This window comes from Episyrphus balteatus, chromosome 4 (assembly GCF_945859705.1).
Source record: "Episyrphus balteatus chromosome 4, idEpiBalt1.1, whole genome shotgun sequence".
Lineage (NCBI taxonomy): Eukaryota > Metazoa > Arthropoda > Insecta > Diptera > Syrphidae > Episyrphus > Episyrphus balteatus.
Window position 1 is genome coordinate 10,612,008 of NC_079137.1, and position 19,112 is coordinate 10,631,119.

General features: G+C 31.1%; 1 long non-coding RNA gene across 1 annotated transcript in view; it reads right to left on the reverse strand.

The window, feature by feature from the left end:
- Positions 1-3,947: 3,947 nt before the first annotated feature.
- LOC129919613 (uncharacterized) overlaps positions 3,948-19,112 on the reverse strand; it is a 66,656-nt gene continuing 51,491 nt past the window's right edge. Inside the window, exon 3 of the long non-coding RNA XR_008773097.1 lies at positions 3,948-4,157. This is a non-coding gene — a long non-coding RNA (uncharacterized LOC129919613). The remainder of the gene's footprint in view (positions 4,158-19,112) is intronic.

The window sequence follows — 19,112 nt, forward strand, 5'->3', positions numbered from 1 at the left end:
AAAAAAATAATTTTGTTTGACCTTCTGCCATTCCAAAATTTTTAGCTCAATGTCAATTTTTTAGTTTAATAACACCCCCACATAAAAAATAAAAGTCGTGTATACAACGAACTAAGGTCCGTTTCACCTCATCAGGTCTTGGTTTTGGGTAAAGTGCAAAATACCACAGAAATAGCTAAATTGCATATTTGTTGGTGTTTTTTGGCACTTAACTCAAAACCTGGACCTTTAGGGATAAAAATGACCCCAAATTAGCATTCAACTCATTAAACCAGTTGAAGGTTTTAATAAAGCGGTGGAATTTAATGATGTCATGTTGATTAAATCACTTGTAGCTTCTTAAAAGTATTTTTCCAAGTATAAATTACATTTATTGAAAAGAACAGGATCTGCGCATTGCGCATTGCGCATAAAAGGCAGATATTGTTTGAGACTACGCCTTGTCTTACAGCGTGTCTGCTTATGAGTGTTCAATTTGAATAACTATTACGGAGGAAATATCTAATCTCCTCAGAGACAACAGATATTTAGGCCAGATCTGCTTGGTCGTTAGGAATGTTGTTGTTTGATTATCTCTTGATTGTTGCCTCGATGTCTTTAGCATGAGTTTTCACGTTGCGATAACAAAGCCAATTTTATTATGTTGGGTAAAATTGGTATTATAATCTCTGATCTCTGTGTTCCGGCACCCAAACGAAGTAAATGTAAAACTGTCCCGATACCTGCATGGGAGACAGTCGCATTCACTAACGGAGTTTGTTTGAACAGAACCTAACGATTTGATATCGGCTTAGCTATTAGAGAACATACGGAATCACGATGTAGATAGAATGTTTTCCTTGAGCGAGGTTTAATACCTCTTTGATAGCCATGGTTTTCGCTTGGAACATGCTGCCTGAATTAGGGTGAATGAAAAGGATTAGGATTTAGAGCCAAATTCAGAGTCGTCGCTCAAGTAAATATTTTTCTCATTTGAGCATTTGCTAATGCGTTTGACCACTTCACCTGCCCGTTACGTAAAGAAAAAGTAAGCATTTATTTAATTTTAGCTTATGACAACAACATTCCTATGAATACTGAAGAAATAATTGAACAAAGACTCAGAAAATTCTTGTCAGACTTCATCTATGGTTTTTGAACTATCCTTTTAGAAATTAATTGATTCACCTTTTAAAAATTTTTCGGTTGGGAAGTTGAGCTGATTGTCAAAAACCAATTGTGGGGTGGTGCATTCAGAGTGGTTCTGAATATATCCGAATGATTGTTCGGGTCCGGATTATAATGGGCCTCCTAATTACATTCCTATCGTAGTTTTAATATGCATCTCACAAAAAAGAAAATCACAGCACATATTCGAGATACCTACTTGCTTTTTTAAACTTGCTAGCAATCTCAAAAAAGAAGCTGGGTCAAAATTAAAAAAAAAAGCTTAATTAAGAGCTGCGCTAACCTCATACATATTTGAGGCATGTATCCCTCCTTAGAATTTAGAGATTGTTCAAATTTCTAGGAGTAAAATATTTCCTTTTTATTGGCCCAGTGGATTGATATATGACGCATTCAGAATAATAATAAAATAAGCCCATTTGAAATTTGTGCTTTATACATGACTTTGAGAAGCTTTTATTTAGAAACTAAAGGAATTTTTTTAACTAATAGCTTTATGTGCCCGAATTTATTTTTACCATTTTATTTAAGAATTAAACAAACATTAATTTATATGGACTTAAGACATCCAACTTATAGAGAAGTGGACTTGACCAACTATTATCCTGATTATCATTTTTTTTTATTCTGATCATTTCATTTAATAACCAAATCATTAAGTTCAAGTTTGCGATATTGTAAAAATTTTACCTTAAGTTGTTTCCTTAATAGACTTTAAAAAATAAAGCATCTCATTAAGGAAAGCAGTGCAATACAGGAATAATGTTTTAGCCCTGCTAACTTCTAATTTAACTTCAATTGCATCGAAAGATAAATTGTGTTTTTATTATTTAATGATTTAAATTATTTGATTTAATTATAAAGAAAATATATAAAAACAAGAAAAAAAACATTAAAAATAAAATGAAACACATATAACCTCATAAACAAAAATAAAACAGGAAATTAACAAATATATATAAATAGTTAATAAACAGTATCTATATAAATTCATACAAAAATATCTTCTTCACTCCCATTTAAATGAATTTTTCAAATCAAAACTATTGATACACATTTGTAAAGAAATATAAATACAGCAACAAAAATCTTTACAATTCTCAACTTATAACAATTTTTACTATATAAATGCAAAAAAAAAAAAAAAAAATAGCAATTAAAAAAAATTCAAAACAAATAAAAATAAATATAAAAAAGCAGGATCCAGATTTCTTATGAAAAGAAAATGCAAGAACATAACCAAATAAAAAATAGAAAGGAAAAAAGATAATGTAAATTAGGAAGTAGAGAAAACATAAAGATTGTCTTTTCAAAAGGGGGATAAATCATTTTTTCCTTCATATTTCAACGATTGAGCACTTAAAACTGACTGCAGATGCGAAACGGACCCTGAAAATCGCCAGCCTAGAAATCATTTGTTTGCATTATAAGAATTTTTAAGTAATAACTAAGTGTTTATCTTCCTTTAGAAAAGTCACTCACAAATTATGCATTAAGATGAAAATGGAGACAGTGTTTTTTTTTATCTTATCATATTTTCCATCAAAATCTATTAATAAGCTATGAATCATGAGAAAATATGACATAAATCCGTTTTTAATCGTTATTTGTATGACATTTCTTAATAGGAACGGATTCATAACATTATTCCGATGATGACGATGGATTTTGTGTTGGAAAAAGAAAAAAATAATAATAATAAAATAGAATTAACTCTTAAACACGTTTTTTTTATAATTCACACCCAATAACACTTTTTTTCTTCCCTTAAATAAAGCACTTGTTTTTTTTTACTTATCAGCAAAATTTAATATTAATTAAAAATTAAAGAACATGAAAATCAAATTTTTAAATTATTAAATTTATTATTTTTACTTTAAGTACATGCATTAAAGTAAAAATAAAAAAAAGACATAACAAATTTATTTAAAATTAGAACAGACAAACTATTATTATTTAATAAGCTTGTTGATCTTGTAACTAAAAATAAATAAAAAAAAATTATATATATATTTATATTTAAGTATAAAAAGTGTATAAATTAAATATAGCAAGTAGGAAGTAAAAATCATATATGTAACAACAAACAAAAAAATGTATAAATTATAATAAAACATAAAAAATAATAATAATAAATATTTATTATTATGAATTTAACACACACACACACACACACATCATGTAAAACAAAAAAATTCAAGCAAGAAAATAAAATTATTTAGGAATGTAAAAAAAAAAATAAATACATACATTGGGTGTTGGTATATTGTTTTTTTATTAGTTATATTTTTTATAATTATTATTTATGTACCTAGAGTTGTGACTGTGGCTTTGTTGATTGAGCTTGTTAGAAGTGACACTCAAGAAGGGTAGCCCAAGTCAACATTTGGCCTTATCACGAATTCCATTCGCATCGTAAATATTCTGCAATAATTCAATTGGTCTGGAAAATGGGGATGGATAGAGTGACGATTAATAACAATGAAAAGTCAATTTTGCTTTGACGAACCCTCTTTTGCTGAATTCGAATTATGGGCAGGGGAAGCAAAATATTAGTTTTTTTTTTGTTTTTTAATTTCACAGGAACTGAATTCAATCGAAAATCGTAAGGATTCGGGATGAACAAGTTACCAAAATCTGAGAGCCGTTGTGTTGGTCTCTCAACATACTTTGAACCATTACTTTTGGGACAGCCTGTTTAAAACAAAATCTCAGATCTCAGTCAACTATAATTAAAAAATGAATTGAAAACGGTTTTCTTTAATTATTATTTTATTATATTTTTATAAATTTCTTATTCACAATAATCAATAATTTTAATGTTCTTCTTCTATAGACACCAACAAGGATATCAAATCGCAAAACCAAATCATCACAAAGTCATAAAACTGGAGCTGCTCCTTTCTTTGGAGTGCGTTCTTTGGAGCAATGTTACAAAAAATGGTGCCGACAGCCGTAATCTAATCAACCATTTAGCTGCATAAAAAATCCTAAAAAAAAAAACAAAAAATTAAAACTGTACTTCCCGTTGCAATATAAATAAAAAAAAAAAAACTAAATAAAGAAATTAATAAATAGTAAATTTGTTATCCCGAAAATATTTACTTAGAAAGTCAATTTTATTTCTAATACAACAACTTTAAAAGATTATCAAAAAGTATTGAAAGTACTAAATCTAACATTTAATATTTCTTAATATCAGATATGACAGCACAGAAATATTTAGTTCATAATCTTTTCTTCTTCTGTAAAAAAGACAGTTACTAGAAGGAGGAGTTAAAAATAAATACAAAAAAAATATTTCCATTTCTTTATTGGTTCATTCTTTTTTTTTTATAAAATCAACTAACTTCTCAAACATCGTCGCCTGGTAATTTGCTGAAAATTTTGTATGAAATTCGTTGTTAAAAGAGAAACAAAATGACACTGCGCTTTTGTTTTCACATACAACAACATTTCTATAAAGTACCAGGCCACCATATAAAAAAGCAAGATCTCTTGCTCTTTAACTCTTTGGAGTTATAACATAATGAGTCCGTTAAGCAAGGGCGGCACTAGACTAGATTCTAGCATTATCTACTTATCTAGCTTGTCTGATTCTAAAATGTAAGAAAGAGAGAGTTACATAAATTAACTTGTACACAATAAGAGGAGTAAGTAAATAAGCTATAATATATTTTTAACATAGACAGCACAAAGCTAGTCTAGTTCATAATCTTTTCTTCTGACTGTTACTAGAAGGAGGAGTCAGGGCATAGAAGTAAACAAAACTTGGTTCATTCTGGCTTTGCATAGACAGCAAAGTAGCCTTTCGTCGGTCTCATGAGCAAACCTCGTAACTCCAAAAATCAAAATTTTACAGGAGAGACGAAACGAAAGAGTAAACAAACAACAGAGTAGTTGGGAAGAAACGCTCTGTGCAAAATTTGATCTTAAGTCTATTTAGAGTTTTCGGAATGACCCCAAATTTTCTGGGTTGCTCCGCTGACATATTTTCTACAGAATGGCATTCAAAAGTCATTTTTGAAAAAAAGTGGAGTTACGAGGTTTTCTCATGAGACCGATGCTTTTCTTCTTCTGTAAAAAAAAACAGTTAGAAGGAGGAGTCATAAATGAATAAGAATATATTATAATTTATTTCTCGGTTCATTCTATTTCATTCTATCAACTTACTTCTTCAACATGGTCGCCTGGTAATTTACTGAGAATTTTGTATGAAATTTGTTAGAAAAATCAAAAATGTTAAAAAGTGTGCGTTTTCATTAAAAATTTATAAGACAAAATTGTTATGAAATACCAGGTGACCATAACTGAAAAAGAAAGTTTCTGCTCTTCAATCATTCTTCTTTGTGAAGTGATGAGTCCGTTAACCACGGGTGACACTAGGTTCTAGCATAATGTGCAGATTTAATATGTAGAAAAGAGATAACAATTAGAGGAGCAAGTAAATAAACGATAAATGCTGAACTTGAACATTGACAGAATAGACATAGATCATGATCTAGTCTAGTTCATAATCCGTTACTAGAAGGAGGAGTCAGAAATAAACAAAACTTGTTTCATACTATTTTATAAAATCAACTAACTTCTTCAACATGGTCGCCTGGTAATTTACCGAGAATTTTGTATGAAAATTCAAATTTCTAAAAAAATATTTTTCAAATAGCGGTTTCCATTGGTAAAAAAGTAGTCAACGTTTTTTGATTTACTTAATCTGTCAAAAACACACTTCTTTTGATCTTCTTAATTATCTGATCAAAACACTTTTTTTTTTGAAAGATTTGGATGAAAACATAAATTGATTTTTTTACCCTGCCTTTGTTTTGTTTGCCACGCAATCGGGCTATAAAAGATGAATTTTTATAAGAAAGTGGGTATGATGTACCAGGCGAGCAAATATTGCAGAAGGAATTGTTTTTTTCTAAATAAGAGGATTAAAGCCAGAACTATAATTGTCGGATCGTCGGATGAAAACCTAGGGGAACAGCGCTCGCAACCGCACTCGACGGATGAAAACTTGTCGAAAATACAAAGAAAACAACAACAATTGACAGTAGCTTCCGACTCCATCCGCCAATTATGGTTCTGGCTTAAGAATGGAGGCTGGCTTTGTGTTGACAGCTAGTCTAGCTTATAAGCTTTTTTTCTTCTGTAAAAAAGACAGTTACTAGAAGGAGGAGTCAGAAATGAAAAACAAAATATCATAAATCATACAAACAACTTACTTCTCTAATATGAGGTCCGTTCCACACTCAGTTTGCAACTGCCGAATTTAGTAATATTTGGTTATTTTTGGTCAGAGTCTGTTCCCAACTTCAAAAATTGTGTAGAAGAGAGCGCTCACGAGAGAGTAAAAAATTTCCCCACCCTGACAAATTAAGCCGAAAGAATTTCTTCCGGCAGAAATATGAGTTCTGTCAAATGAAAAGTTGACGTATGTCAAACAAATAAATAAAGATGAAAACAAATCGAATTGTAGTGATTTTTAAATTGAATCGCGTTTACTTGTTTTTTGCATTAAAAAAGTGTTAATGTTTATCGAATTAAGCATAAAATATGAAATTGTGTTGAATAATGGTGTTCAACTTGTTCCAGACATTTTGGCAGTCTTGCGTAGTTTTATTTCCTTCTGAGAGAATTCTCTCCCAACTCTCATTAATTTGACAGACTGCCTAATTTAGTGCACAAAAAGTCTGGAACAGACCTATGATCGCCTGGTTAATCACTGAGGAAAAAAGTATGACTTCGACTTGCTATGAGTTTTTAGGAACGACGAAGAGCGACGATAATTACTTATATGTATGTGAATGAGTCGTAATTATTTTTCTCTTTCATTTCGCGCTCGTTGATTTTTGGAACCTAAGCCAGGGCTGCCGTTTCAAATTTTATTTCAAATGTGTTAGGAGGAGTACTTACCGCTTGTGAGGAAGGAGTATGCACGATAAAAAATCGTGTTTTTTTTTAAACAACAATTATAGAACTTTATTAAGGATTTTTGTTCTATTTCATGAGAAATAGTTTGGTTTATTAAAGAGATGTTTCCAACAAAATAAAACAAAATTAATTTCACATATTTTGTTGTAAAAAACAAGTAATTTATTTTATTGATAAAAAACAACATAACTAAATTTAGCTTATACATTAACCGTATATAAAAACAATTTAAATCTATTTTTGTAGAGTATTTATGTTTTTAAGTATAAAATAAATTTAATCTTTATTTTAAAGATACAGTGGTGGCAAAATAATTAGAAACGTTCTCCTTTGTTTACAAAATGTTATTTTTTTCTTACTATAAATACAAAATAATTAACAAATTTTTAGCAAACATGAGTGATGATAAAATCCTTGTAACATTTTAGGAAAAAAATTTTAGAATTTATCCAACAAAAGCAAAATATTACAAAAAATCTAAAATATAGTCCAATTTTGTGTGGAAATATAATTAGAAACACTGAGGAAAAATTATTAAGAATTATCCTGTTTTTGATTTTTAGCATTTATATTTGCAAAGCTTGGTGAATTAATTAAACGTACAATTAATAAAAAGGACTATCACCAACTGATTTCTATAAGTTGGTTTATGTAGTTGCAGTCCTCGAAAAATACCACATGTTCCGAAAAAAAAAAAAAAAAAAAATAAAACGTCCTTAACAATTCCTGACAGACCAGCCCCTTATATTTGAAAAAAAGGAGATGCAATAAAAAGGAGATCCTTAATAAAATATCGAGCTCTTCCAATGTCTCTGTTAAAAAATATTTCTAATATTTTTTATTTATATTAAGAACATACATACATTTTGAAAAGAAAGAGTGTGTTTCTAATTATTTTTCCACCACTATACAGGGTGTCCCACAGTCACCGCCCCAAATGAAAACCATCGACTTAATTCACTCAGTTTATTTATTTTTTTTTAATTACTTTCAGTAGCCTTTTTTATGAAATAAAACCTTTTTTTTTTTTATGAAAATAAACTGGGCTTTAATAAAAAGCACAAAAAATTAATACTCATTAACGTGTTTTTTTGACTTAAATGATATGAAAGTGTAAAAAAACAACTTAAAAAACGAATAAAATTGTGTTTGATGCAAAATTGTGGAGAAACGGTTGTCCGCAGAAAAAAAAGTTTTGAGACAAACTAAAACTGTAATAAATTGTTGATTGGTTGTAAAAAAAACCTTTCGAATAAAACGTAGTTTGGCAAAGATAAGGCCAGTTAAAGGACAAGAGAGCAAAAATCATAAAAACCGTGGTAACTCGAAAACGGGACGAAAACGAGAAAATTACGTCTTAAGTTTTTCGACTTAAAATGACCTCAGGAATCCATGGTTTTCATTTGGGGCGGTGACTGTGGGACACCCTGTATATACAATCAATAAAACAGCTATAAAATATTATTAAAAAATATCAAACAAAACAAAATTGTGTTTTTTAGTTTAAATAAATTCATTTATATTAGCCCAGGGAAATTAGTAATTTAAATCGCATTTTTCGCGGGACAAAATTTTTTTCATGGAATGTGTTCGGGTGGTTGTCCTTATCATAAAAGTCAATTTGTTGGGAAAATTGGAGGTTGGGAACAGCCGCCATCTTGGAAAAGAGATTGGTATCGTTTTTATTGAATAGCTCCATTGTTATTCATTTTAACAGAAAATGACAAAGGTAGGACTTATTAACAATAAAATTATCTAAAAAATGATATACAAAAAAATTCCGTGAGTTGATTAAATAAAATTTTATAGTTGGTCAAAGTGCGGGTTTGTATCGCAAGGTTGGGACAAAATGACATTTTTTCATATATCTGACGAACTTTTGATTTGTTTGGATAATTCTTCAAGAATGAATTTTAGTACTTATAATTACCTATAAAATGAGCCCACAATCGTTATTGTAACCATCGTATTGTAGAAATAATCTAACTCCGAAACTCTCCATGTACTAGTCAAAAGTGAGAAAAAAGCAAGTTTTTTGCTAGTAGGCCGAGACAATTTTGGGAGTAGAGGTATAACCAAATTATAAGTACGCAGTTTTGCAGCCATACTCGTGTTTATGTCGATTTCAAAGGTCTAACAACTCTAATTTTGGGCTTTATACGGTTTTTGGGGGGTTAAATGACGTAAGTTTTCCAGTTAACGTGAATGGGCTAAATTTATACTATTTGAAATTATAAATATACAAGCTGATGCTCTATCATTTTTCCTAAATCTGGACACCTCAATCTCGGCTATGCGGTTAATAGAACTCACGATATAAGCTTTTTTAACTAACTATATCAGGCTTTTCAATTCAAATAAACAAACAAAAATCGAAACAAAAAAGCCTCTAAAACATAATCGTATAAACGGCTTATATCTTGAGTTCTATTGGTCACATCCTCAAGATTGGGGTGTCCAGATTTAGGAAAAATGATAGAGCATCAGCTTGTATATTTATAATTTCAAATAGTATAAATTTAGCCCATTCACGTTAACTGGAAAACTTACGTTATTTAACCCCCCAAAAACCGTATAAAGCCCAAAATTAGAGTTGTTAGACCTTTGAAATCGACATAAACACGAGTATGGCTGCAAAACTGCGTACTTATATTTTGGTTATACCTCTACTCCCAAAATTGTCTCGGCCTACTAGCAAAAAACTAGCTTTTTTCTCACTTTTGACTAGTACATGGAGAGTTTCGGAGTTAGATTATTTCTACAATACGATGGTTACAATAACGATTGTGGGCTCATTTTATAGGTAATTATAAGTACTATAATTCATTCTTGAAGAATTATCCAAACAAATCAAAAGTTCGTCAGATATATGAAAAAATGTCATTTTGTCCCAACCTTGCGATATAAACCCGCACTTTGACCAACTATAAAATTTTATTTAATCAACTCACGGAATTTTTTTGTATATCAATTTTTAGATAATTTTATTGTTAATAAGTCCTACCTTTGTCATTTTCTGTTAAAATGAATAACAATGGAGCTATTCAATAAAAACGATACCAATCTCTTTTCCAAGATGGTGGCTGTTCCCAACCTCCAATTTTCCCAACAAATTGACTTTTATGATAAGGACAACCACCCGAACACATTCCATGAAAAAAATTTTGTCCCGCGAAAAATGCGATTTCATGCCCATATTTTGACTAATTTCCCTGAGCTATATTGTATTAAAAATATTAATTTATCATAACTTCATCACCATTTTTAATATTCGTTAAATATTTTTAATACACTTTTGTTGGAAACAAAAAATGAATGAATATGATAAAATAATAGTTTTATCTAGCTAAAGTTTTATTTTGTTTTTTTTTTTATTTTAAACACAATTGAAATCTTCATAGTCTCATTTACAAAAGTAGGTAAGCATTTTTTAAAAAGTTTTTTTTTATTTATTCTTAAATTTTTATCACTTGTGCTTATACAATTAATACATATACAAATACATACATAAAATACATAATGTATTCGACTTATTGATTTCTTTTTTTTTTAGTTTCTTAAAAATGAACTTTTTTTTTATGGAGCGAAAAAAGATTTTTTGTTTTTCATTTTGAATATTTTTATTTTTCGACTTGGTCGCCTAAAGCAGTTGCAACTAGAGCTAGAAAAAACTTTTGGTTTTGAATCTTTTTTGAATCTTTCTTTTGATGCCTCACTCGATGGATTTAGAGAAAACTTTTGAAAATGTATTTTTTTTAACCTCGACTTTTTGTCAAAAATCCGAAAAAAAATAAATTTGTAACTTGTTTACATATTGTATTGTTTACATATAATCGTATCTGTAAACCATAATTCTTCGCGACTTTGTTCCGAAAATATCTGCTTCCGAATCAGGGTTCGAACTTCGTTTATGAAATTTTGGAGCAAATTTGAAAAAAAAGTGGAGCAAATGCAAAATTTCCGGAGTAGATTTGAAACAAAAAAAAAAATCTTTACACTGAGAAAAATAGACCACATAAAATAGAACAAAAACAATAAGATTTCTCTATGGTTTTCATCCAAGAAGGAAACCTTATTAAAACAATCGGGTTTTCCTTATTGTTTTAAAATCTGCAAAAAAATAAAAAAAACGATGACCAGGCTGGGAATTGAACTGGAGACTTCAAATCATTAGTCGCCCACCTTACCACCTGAACCAACCTGCCATGAAAATATTGATCGCGATTTTTGTTCTACTGCTAAGTTGCAAAAAAAATCAAATTTTTAGTCAAATTTTAATAAGATTTTCTCTATAAAAATAATAAGAAATCTCCTTAATAAAACCTTATTAATCGTTGATTTTAATAAGATTTCCTTATGAAATGTATGGACGGTAAAACAATATGGCAATCTGTTAGTTTTTAGCGGGTCATATTTTTCTCTGTGTACCTTTTAGGAACGTTTTTTTAATAAAAAATAATTATAAGTCTTAAATTAAAGTCAATTCAATTCATAAAAAGGAACTATTTTGTGATAAATTCACCTTGGACCAAATTATATTGTTTTATTAGCCTCATTAATGCAAGTGGTGGTTCAAAAATGTGTTTGCAATTCTAAAATAAATACAATTTCGATTTAAAACATTCCAATATGGTTAGCAAAGTTAGTTCAAGAAACAATTTTTCTGTGTGGAAAAAGTGGAGTAAATCCTGAAAAAGCGGAGCGTTGGAGTAGATTATTTTTTTCCCTCAAAAGTGGAGCAAATTTGCTCCGATCGGAGCAAGGTTTTAACCCTGTTCCGAATGTTAGAAAAATAAATATTTCAATTGGAAATAACTCAGCAACCAGACCTCGAAAAAAAACTTTTGGTTTGCAGTTATGAATAGAGAGAATCTCTCTACGAAGTGTACATAGTTTTTCATATTAAAAGCTTGGTTTGTGTCAAAGCTTAGCAGAGATTCATAAAATGTTGAAATAATGTTAAATTAAGCTTTAATGTGTCGGCAAGGCAGTAGTGCAAAGTAGTTGCACAAGTTTTATTTAATGATTAGCTTGCATTTATTCATTTTTTGTAAGTAGGTACCTACTTGTTTTTGCTTGCAAAAGTCAAGAAGGAAAATCAGGACACAGAGGACCACTCAGCTTTTGTCAATATAGCTATTTAAAATTTTTGATAGAATAAAGAGGTTCGAATTTCTTGGTGTTGAAATTCAGTAGAAAAATAATTTGGTATCGGTTCTATTGCACTTGGTTAGAGGGATAGACGGCAACGCCAGAGGTTCTGGGTTCAAATTCATCAGCGGACATCTAGGAATTTTTTTTGTTGTTGGGAAACTGCCTCTTCCAAAGAATTGACAAAAGTCATCTCATGACAAATGGTTGCATCTCGACTGAAAATTGCAAATCCCTTCCATTCTTGCATTCGTGCAAATATTTTTTTTTTTAAATCGAAGAAGCCGTTTTCGAGCTGATGACCATTGTTTGAAATTATTTTTTTTTTTTTGCCAAAAACTTGCATTCCAGGACTAAAATTAACAAAAACCATCAAATTTGAATATTGTTACTTATTCCCTTTTTTAATTTTGACACAATTCAAAGGGGTTTAAATATAGTGTCGGTCGGCACAAACCAGCTTTAACTCCTTTTTTAATCAATTCTTGAATTTCAAGGATCAATAACTATAAAGTTAGTGTTAAATAGTTAAAACTTCTTGAAATTGCCCAACATGAAAAACCAAACAATGCATGGACTTGAAGTTCAACAAGATATACCCATAACAGGAAGACCAAAAAGCAACATCCCTCAAAAATTTTACAGTGTCAAGAATTTTCAAAAACACAGACATTATTCAGTTAACTGAAAATTCTGAAGAAATCTACTCCCACATGCAACATAAATATATGTAAATTTAAGTTTAACTTCCTTTTACAAATCTGTTTGCCAGGGTCTTTGGTTTTTTTTGTTTTTATTCGAATAAATCGTTAAGCTGCTTTGCAACACAAACAATAAGGTTAAAGGTTTTGATTCATTGTTACCGAAGAGAGCTTTTCTATTCTGAAAGAATTGATAGTATTTTTTGAAGAACTTCAACAACAACTCACTTCCCTATTTCTCTCATCTACATGCACAACAGGGGCAAGTTATGTGGTAGTTGGACTTCCGCAAAGCCTCTTATTTTGTTGAACTTTGTTTGCCAAAGAGAGCAGAATCATTGGGTAGAAATATTGGGTAGAAATATATAGGTTGAAATAGGAACAATAACAAAAAAAAAAAAAAAAAAAATACAGATGGGTACACCCAACTCTCTGTACTCATACTCGACCCTTGAAGGAGATCCCATCAGAAAAATTACATTTGTTTCTGTATGAAGCTTGTAAAGTCATTGACTGAGAAATAATTCCAAAAGCTACATCCAAGAGTAGCGTCTCGTAAACATGATGTACAAAAATCTATTCTTGCCACACATCACCAACTAGGTATCTACTCTAAGGTTGGAGTTCCACTACACAGAGATAGACTCTGAGTCCTTATGAATGTTATGCATGCGAACTATAATACCTTCATTCGCTTACCGAATGTTCTACAGTAGCATGACCAAGCTCTATTCAATGCATAACTATATCTTCAAGTTTGAATCATTTCACAACAACTGATGACGATGATGATACTCCTGCTCCTGTTATAGCTATTCCTGATGACGACTACGATGATGTAGATGACGATGATGTTACCTGACCGAGCCTATTGTTACCTCCCGAACAATAGAATTCACTCCGGTGAAAAAAAAATATATAACGAAACCCTTTGCTGCCGCATTGCCTATGTCTTCGTCCTATTTGTACGATTGTTGCAGGGAAACAATTGCGGATTCTTTATAGATAGGTAACCATCATCATCGTCATCGTGATTATTATTATTGAGTCTGGAAGCGAGTGATGAATAGAAGCAAAAAAGGATCAAACGAATGTGATGAGTTTTGTGCAATTAAATGAGTGAAGGTGGTAGTGACTTGAATTCAGTCATCATGATGACTCATTCTCACGAGGAGGCTAAAAATAATTGTCAATTGTTTTCTATTTTTTTTTATAAGAGATGGATGCGTTTTTATCCTCAAAGTCTTTGTTATGATTTACTGAAATATTGAAGGTAGATGGAAGGAGCAAAGTAATCAGCTAATAAATTGCTGTTAAACAGATTGCATTGTGTTTATTTCGAATAAAATGGTCACTTGAAAGCAGATATCTTGGGATCCATGTTTAGACAGAACTTTTGGTTTGAAAAGCTGAGTTTTGAGACATGTCCTTTGAGAAAAGTCTAATATAAACAAACTCCAATTAAACTGTATGCGAAGGATATCGACTCACAGACCACAAAAATGTATTTTCTATAAGTTTTGGACTTGTAGTTTTGTTTTTAGAGAATTTTGAATTTTGCAAGTTTGGGGATGTTTAGACGCTCCGTTAAGTAGATATGACGATTTAAACATTTTGAAATGTGATTTTCTTCAAACGTGAATTTTTCAACTCCAATTGACTTTTATGCGAAAGATATCGACTTACAGACCACAAAAATGTATTTTCTATAAGTTTTGCACTTGTAGTTTTGTTTTTAGAGAATTTTGAATTTTGCAAGTTTGGGGATGTTTAGACGCTCCGTTAAGTAGATATGACGATTTAAACATTTTGAAATGTGATTTTCTTCAAACGTGAATTTTTCAACTCCAATTGACTTTTATGCGAAAGATATCGACTTACAGACCACAAAAATGTATTTTCTATAAGTTTTGGACTTGTAGTTTTGTTTTTAGAGAATTTTGAATTTTGCAAGTTTGGGGGTGTTTAGACCCTCCGCTAAGGAGATATGACGATTTAAACATTTTGAAATGTGATTTTCTTTAAACGTGAATTTTTCAACTCCAATTGAATTTTATGCGAAGGATATCGACTCACAGAGCACAAAAATGTATTTTCTATAACATTTGGACTTGTAGTTTTGTTTTTAGAGAATTTTGAATTTTGCAAGTTTGGGGATGTTTAGACGCTCCGTTAAGTAGATATGACGATTTAAACATTTTGAAATGTGATTTTCTTCAAACGTGAATTTTTCAACTCCAATTGACTTTTATGCGAAAGATATCGACTTACAGACCACAAAAATGTATTTTCTATAAGTTTTGCACTTGTAGTTTTGTTTTTAGAGAATTTTGAATTTTGCAAGTTTGGGGGTGTTTAGACCCTCCGCTAAGGAGATATGACGATTTAAACATTTTGAAATGTGATTTTCTTTAAACGTGAATTTTTCAACTCCAATTGAATTTTATGCGAAGGATATCGACTCACAGAGCACAAAAATGTATTTTCTATAACATTTGGACTTGTAGTTTTGTTTTTAGAGAATTTTGAATTTTGCAAGTTTGGGGGTGTTTAGACGCTCCGTTAAGGAGATATGACGATTTAAACATTTTGAAATGTGATTTTCTTTAAACGTGAATTTTTCAACTCCAATTGAATTTTATGCGAAGGATATCGACTCACAGAGCACAAAAATGTATTTTCTATAAGTTTTGGACTTGTAGTTTTGTTTTTAGAGAATTTTGAATTTGGCAAGTTTGGGGGTGTTTAGACGCTCCGTTAAGGAGATATGACGATTTAAACATTTTGAAATGTGATTTTCTTCAAACGTGAATTTTTCAACTCCAATTGACTTTTATGCGAAAGATATCGACTCACAGAGCACAAAAATGTATTTTCTATAAGTTTTGGACTTGTAGTTTTGTTTTTAGAGAATTTTGAATTTTGCAAGTTTGGGGGTGTTTAGACCCTCCGTTAAGGAGATATGACGATTTAAACATTTTGAAATGTGATTTTCTTCAAACGTGAATTTTTCAACTCCAATTGACTTTTATGCGAAAGATATCGACTTACAGACCACAAAAATGTATTTTCTATAAGTTTTGGACTTGTAGTTTTGTTTTTAGAGAATTTTGAATTTTGCAAGTTTGGGGGTGTTTAGACGCTCCGTTAAGGAGATATGACGATTTAAACATTTTGAAATGTGATTTTCTTCAAACGTGAATTTTTCAACTCCAATTGACTTTTATGCGAAAGATATCGACTCACAGAGCACAAAAATGTATTTTCTATAAGTTTTGGACTTGTAGTTTTGTTTTTAGAGAATTTTGAATTTTGCAAGTTTGGGGGTGTTTAGACCCTCCGTTAAGGAGATATGACGATTTAAACATTTTGAAATGTGATTTTCTTCAAACGTGAATTTTTCAACTCCAATTGACTTTTATGCGAAAGATATCGACTCACAGAGCACAAAAATGTATTTTCTATAAGTTTTGGACTTGTAGTTTTGTTTTTAGAGAATTTTGAATTTTGCAAGTTTGGGGGTGTTTAGACGCTCCGTTAAGGAGATATGACGATTTAAACATTTTTAAATGTGATTTTCTTCAAACGTGAATTTTTCAACTCCAATTGACTTTTATGCGAAAGATATCGACTTACAGACCACAAAAATGTATTTTCTGTAAGTTTTGGACTTGTAGTTTTGTTTTTAGAGAATTTTGAATTTTGCAAGTTTGGGGGTGTTTAGACGCTCCGTTAAGGAGATATGACGACTTAAACATTTTGAAATGATTTTCTTCAAGCGTGAATTTTTCAACTCCAATTGAATTGTATGCGAAGGATATCGACTCACGGAGCACAAAAATGTATTTTCTATAAGTTTTGGACTTGTAGTTTTGTTTTTAGAGAATTTTGAATTTGGCAAGTTTGGGGGTGTTTAGACGCTCCGTTAAGGAGATATGACGATTTAAACATTTTGAAATGTGATTTTCTTCAAACGTGAATTTTTCAACTCCAATTGAATTGTATGCGAAGGATATCGACTCACAGAGCACAAAAATGTATTTTCTATAAGTTTTGGACTTGTAGTTTTGTTTTTAGAGAATTTTGAATTTGGCAAGTTTGGGGGTGTTTAGACGCTCCGTTAAGGAGATATGACGATTTAAACATTTTGAAATGTGATTTTCTTCAAACGTGAATTTTTCAACTCCAATTGAATTGTATGCGAAGGATATCGACTCACGGAGCACAAAAATGTATTTTCTATAAGTTTTGGACTTGTAGTTTTGTTTTTAGAGAATTTTGAATTTGGCAAGTTTGGGGGTGTTTAGACGCTCCGTTAAGGAGATATGACGATTTAAACATTTTGAAATGTGATTTTCTTCAAACTTGCGACATGTCCCATGAGACATGTAATAAATTTATAACATTGAGTTGTAAAGAACATATTAGCGTATTAGCTCTGATGAACAATTGAACAGGACGAGTATCCTTGGTGACCCAGAATAGCCGTTGTATAGAGCTAAATAAATTTACAATTTCTGTTCCAAACAATAAAACACAACACTAATTTTCCCTTAAATCCTTTTAAAAAGCTTTTCCGACTTCAATTCAATAACCAAACCGCATTTAACCTCATTCGCTTAATAAAATCTCCCAGATGCGTCTCACATTTTTCTGCAGCTTTATTTCATCTTAAATCTTCTTCTTTTTTTTTATCCTCTTCGGCGCGTCACAAATTCCTCACTTACACAGAAAATAATAGAAGAACATTCTTCTTGTTCATCTTAAAAACCTGTGTTGCTATAAGGGAAGTTGCATCCATACCATAGAAAGAAGAAAAATAAAGCTATGAAGTCTCCATCCTTAGTGGATTAAGCAAGACAACAAGGAGGATGCATATCTTCAATATCGTACTACAACATCATGCAATTGTGCGAACGAACAAGTATGACAGGAAGAATAGAAAAAAAAAATTGAAGAAAAACCGAAGGATTAACAAGTCCCATGAACCATCATGATGGTGTATTCCACCATCACAATTGAATTCCAACACAGTTCAATGTTTCTCCCAGCGACCATATCCCTCTACAATTTCATGGTCTAAAGAGAAGAAAGATGAAACAGCACACCAGTATACCAAAGAAAGGTGTATTTCCAACTACAATTTAAGCCTCCAGGGGAAAGAGACAAGCGATGAGGCAAATATAAAATTCCCAAAAAAAAACATCCCCACACTCATCAGTCATCGCTTCTAGGTCCTTTATGGAATAGAATCGAATTCTTTAGCGTGTCAACGAGCCAAGTTTGGAAGGAACTAGATGTATTATATGCATTCCGATTCTATGGTTTCCTGTAAAACTCCCAACAGTAGTTCAAAACCAGGGTCGTATCGAGGAAGAACTTGAACTTTGCATGAGAGTGACTCGAACGTTTATTTGCCTGGTAGTAAAGGACCAAGCGTTTTTTATCTATTGTTAATATTATGGAGAGACTCAACTCTCTTCCATTTTAGTTCTTCAAGATTCCGCTAGAGGTCAATGATCAGACAAAACCTCCCGGTAAAAGGACCAAAATTATTGAGTGTTTCGGAATATTTTGAATAAGTTCCTTCGCTAAAGAAATTTTGGGTTGAGAAACCACTAAGTTTCGCAAGTAAATCCGCTCCTGGAGATTCCCATTTAAGTTCTTCAAGATTCCGCTAGAGGTCAATAATCAGAAGGACCAAAGAATATTGAGTGTTTTGGAACATTTTCAGTAATTTCCTTAGGTAAAAAAATTTTGTGTTGAGGAACCACTAATATTTGCTTGTAAATCCGCTCCTGGTGATTGCTATTTTAGTTCTGCAAGATTCCGCTAGAGGTCAATAAAATCAGATAAAACCTCCCGGTAGAAGGGCAAAAGAATATTGAGTGTTTCCGAACATTTTGAGTAGGTTCCTTCGTTAAATAAATTGCGTGTTGATGAACCGCTAAGTTTTACAAGTAAATCCGCTCCTGGTGACTCCTATTTTAGTTCTTCAATTTTCCGCTAGATATTCAGAAAATACCTCCCGATAGAAGGACTAAAAATATAAAGTGTTTCCGAACATTTTGAGTAAGTTCCTTCGTTAAATAAATTTTGTGTTGATAAACCGCTAAGTCTTGCAAGTAAATCCGCTCCTGGTGGTTCACATTTTAGTTC